General features: G+C 45.6%; 1 pseudogene; it reads left to right on the forward strand.

Moving 5' to 3' along the window:
* The first annotated feature begins 3,406 nt into the window (after positions 1-3,406).
* On the forward strand, positions 3,407-4,345 carry LOC119926598 (annotated as a pseudogene).
* The last annotated feature ends 226 nt before the right edge of the window (positions 4,346-4,571 follow it).

Consider the following 4,571-nt stretch of genomic DNA (forward strand, 5'->3'; position numbering starts at 1 on the left):
TAAGTGTGCAGGAGAGTATGATAGAATAGAGGTGGTAATAATAATAAAAATTGTGGCATTTCGTAAGTGTTTACTACGTTCCAAGCACTGTTCTAAGCACTGGAGTAGATACAAGGTAATCAGGTTGTCCTGCGTGGAGCTCACAGTCTTAATTCCCATTTTACAGATGAGATCATTCATTCATTCATTCAATCGTATTTATTGAGCACTTACTGTGTGCAAAGCACCGTGCTAAGCGCTTGGGAAGTACAAGTCGGAAACATATAAAGAGGGTCCCTACCCAACAACGGGTTCACAGTCTAGAAGGGGGAGACGGACAACAAAACAAAACATGTAGACAGGTGTCAAAATCGTCAGAACAAATAGAATTAAAGCTATATGCACACCATTAACAAAATAAAAAGAATAGTAAATATGTACTAAACATTTTCCAATGGCTGTTAACACTGTTCAAATGCTTCCTAACATAGTGTTGTGATGAACCAGCCAAGAGGAAAAAGTCTCAATTGTATTTCCAACACAGTCTTATAGATGTCTCTTAAATATCTGATGCAGAAAGAAATATTTGATACCACCAGCATCTGAATCTTCCTTGTCCCACTGCAGGGCATTGGAGAATTTATTACACCATGGGGAAACGTTAGAGTGTAAGGATGTGGACGTAAGGCACGGAGAAGTTAAGTGGCTTGCCCAAGGTCACACAGCAGACAAGTGGCTGAACCGGGTAGATAAATTCCTTTCCCACATCAAGTTTACAATCAAGAGGGGGAGCAACAGAGATTAATATAAATAAGTACGTTATGTATGTATCTCCTCACTCCCCATTCTTCAGATCTCTTCAGTACATTCCCATTCTTCTCCACAATCAAAAAGAGACACCATCTTCATCTCTCTCCCTCTTACTTATTTGCACTCTTCTCCGATTAAAAGCCCCAGCTTGCATTCTTTGTGCATATTCAGCTCACTGTGCCTAGTTTATTAATAATAATAATAGTGGTATTTGTTAAGTACTTACCAAGTGACAAGCATTTTCCTAAATGCTGGGGGAGAAACAGGATAATCGGCTTGGACACAGTCCCTGTCCTACATAGGGCTTATAGTTTTAAACCCCATTTTTCAGATGAAGAAATTGAGGCACAGAGATGTGAAGTGACTTGCCCAAGTTCACACAGCAGGCACATAGGGGTCCTTCTGGCTTCCAAGCCCGTTCTCTATCCATTAGGCCACCCTGTTTCTTCTTTCTTACTTTTATCCCCAAGTTCACACACTTCCCTGAGAACTCTTTCCACTTCATAGCTGCCAGACCTCAGCACTTGCACCTTCAAAAGCCCTTTGGAAAAGTCACCTCCTCCTGGAAGTTTTCTTATTTAAAGATACTTGGTAAACACTTACTATGTCCCAGGAAGTACACTAAGTCCTGGGGTAGATGATACAAGATGATCAGATTGGGCAGAGTACATGTCCCACATGGAGCTCACAGTCTAAATTGGAAGGACCACAGAAAAGTGGTGAAGCCAGGATTCATTCATTCATTCGTTCAATCACATTTACTGAGAGCTTACTGTGTGCAAAGCACAGTACAAAGTTCTCGGGAGAGTACACTACAACAATAAACAGACACATTCCCTTCCCACAAAGAGCTTCAGTCTAGAGCGGGGAAGTCAGACATCAGTACAAATAAATAAATTATAGATATGTACGTAACTGCTGTGGGACTGGGAGTGGGGAAGAACAAAGGTAGCAAGTTAGGGTGATGCAGAAGAAAGTGGGTGAAATGGATAGGGGTGCTTAGTCTGGGAAGGGCTCTTGAAGGAGATGTGCCTTCAATTAGGCTTTGAAGGGAAGAAGAGCAGTTGGCTGTCAGATTTGAGGTGGAAGATTGGGGGGAGTTGCAGGTCAGAGGCAGGATGTGGACGAGTGCTCGGTGGTGAGACAGGCGAGACCCAAGCACGGTGAGAAGGTTAGCACTAGAGGGGTGAAGTGTGCAGGCTGAATTGTAGTAAGACAGTAGTGAGGTGAGATAGGAGGGGGCAAGGTGATGGAGTGTTTTAAAGCCAATAGTGAGATGTTTTTGTTTGATGCAGAGTTGGATGGGCAACCAGTGGAGTTTCTTGATGAGTGGGGTGACATGTCCTGATGGTTTTTGTAGAAAAGTGATCTGGGCAGCAGAGTGAAGTATGGACTGGGGTGGGAAGTGACAGAAGGTTGGGAGGACAGTATGGAGACTGATGGAGGAATACAGGAAGGATAGGATGAGTGTTTGCATTAACATGGTAGCTGTTCGGATGGAGAGGAAAGAGTGAATTTTTGCAATGTGAAGGTGGGACCAACAGGATTTAGTGATGGATTGAATATGTGGGTTGAATAAAAAAGGGGAGTCAAGGATAATGCCAAGGCAATGGGCTTGTGAGCCAGGAAGCATTCATTCATTCATTCAATCATATTTATTGAGTACTTACTGTGTGCACAGCACTGCACTAAGTCCTTTACAGTACAATTTGGTAAAATGTAGAGACAGTCCATACCCACCAATGGGATGGTGTTGCCACCTACACTAATGGGAAAGACAGGGTGAGGACAGGGTTTGGATTAGGACACAAGGCGTTCTTTTTGGACATGTTAAGCTTGAGGTGGTGGGAGGACATCCAAGTAGAGATGTCTTGAAGGCAACAGGAAATGCGAGACTGAAGAGAGAGAGAGAGACAACAGGGCTGGAAATATAGATTTGGGTATCATCTGCAAAGAGGTGGTAGTAGAAGCCATTGGATTGAATGATTCCTGCAAGAGAATAAATGGAGAATAGATGGGGATTAGAACCCAGGTCCTCTGATCCCCAGTCCTGGGCTTTTTCCACTAGGCCACGCTGCCTCTCTTGCCCCAAATTATTTCTTAAGCACCTGGAACACCCTCTCTCTTCAAACCCGCCAAACAATCACACTTCCCCCCTTCAAATCCCTATTGAAAGCTCACCTCCTCCAAGAGGCCTTCCCAGACTAAGCCCCCCTTTTCCTCAGCTCCCCCTCCCTTCCGCATTGCCCTGACTTGTTCCCTTTGCCTACCCCTGGCTTCCTGCCCCACAGCACTTGTGTATAAATGTACATATCCATAATTCTATTTATTTATATTGATGTTTGTTTACTTGTTTTGATGTCTGTGTCCCCCTTCTGGACTGCAAGCCCGGTGTAGGCAGGGAATGCCTCTATTGCTGAATTGTAGTTTACAAACATTTAGTACAGTACTCTGTACATAGTAAGCACTTAGTAAATATGATCGAATGAATGAATGAATGAGAAGTTGAAGAATAGTATATTTTAAAATTGGGCATCCAGCTGGAATTTTAAATGAATTCCAACCATCCACTTTCTCATTTCCTGTCCACGTTGTTCCCAGGAAATCCAAGTAGAAAATGGCCAATGTCTCCATGGTGACGGAATTCCTCCTGCTGAGGTTCTCGTAGGTCCGGGAGCTGCAGCTGGCCCATGCCGCGCTGTTCCTTCTGGTCTACCTGGTGGCCCTGACGGGGAATCTCCTTATCATCACCATCACCTCCCTTAGCCAACGCCTCCACAGTCCCATGTACTTTTTCCTCAGGCACCTGTCCATCCTTGACCTCTGCCTCATCTCTGCCACTGTCCCCAAGTCCATCCTCAATTCTTTGACGAACAGCAGATCCATCTCCTTCCTTTGGTGCACTACACAAGTCTTTGTATTGATTCTTTCTGGTGGTTCAGAGGTTTTCATCCTCACAGCAATGTCCTATGACCGCTATGCAGCCATCTGCTGCCCCTTGCGCTATGACATCATTGTGAACCGAGAGTTTTGTAAGAAGGTGGCCGCCGTCTCCTGGCTCAGCGGGGGTCTCTACTCCCTGATGCACACGGCCACCACCTTTTCCTCCCACTTTTGCGCTCCTCACATCATCCACCAGTTCTTCTGTGAAGAACCCCACTTGCTCAAACTCATGTGCCCTGGAGAGGCACGAGCAGAGGTCAGTGTTCTTGTCCTTACTGTTATTTTGTTTTCGTGCTGCTTTGTATCCATCCTCGTATCTTATGTCCACATCTTCCTGGCGGTGCTGAAGATGCCAGCGCCCGAGGGTCGGACCAAAGTCTTCTCCACCTGCATGCCTCACCTCGCCCTTGTCTCTCTGTTTCTTTTCACGAGTGCATTTGCCCATCTGAAGCCACCTTCATCCTCCCCATCGACGCTGGACCTGCTGGTGTCCGTGTTCTACACAGTGCTGCCCCCGACCCTGCACCCTCTCATCTACAGCCTGAGGAACAAGGACATGAAGGCCGCCCTGGGGAAGATCTTCTCTGTTCACTTCACTTCCGGGATGAACTGACTCTCTCTTTTTTGCCGTGGATGTGTACAGAGAGCTCTCCTTCAGGGTCAAAATGATCCTCAAGTATTGAGCTTTCCCTTCGCCTTCCCTCCACTCCCTCCCAGGCATTCCTAACCCTCTAGACAGTCAGCGCTCAATAAATACCATTAACTGAGTGATTGATACATTAATTTATTGATTAGGAGAGTACAATGCAACAGAAGTGGTAGACAGATTCCCTGCCCAC

This window comes from Tachyglossus aculeatus, chromosome 4 (genome assembly GCF_015852505.1).
Source record: "Tachyglossus aculeatus isolate mTacAcu1 chromosome 4, mTacAcu1.pri, whole genome shotgun sequence".
NCBI lineage: Eukaryota > Metazoa > Chordata > Mammalia > Monotremata > Tachyglossidae > Tachyglossus > Tachyglossus aculeatus.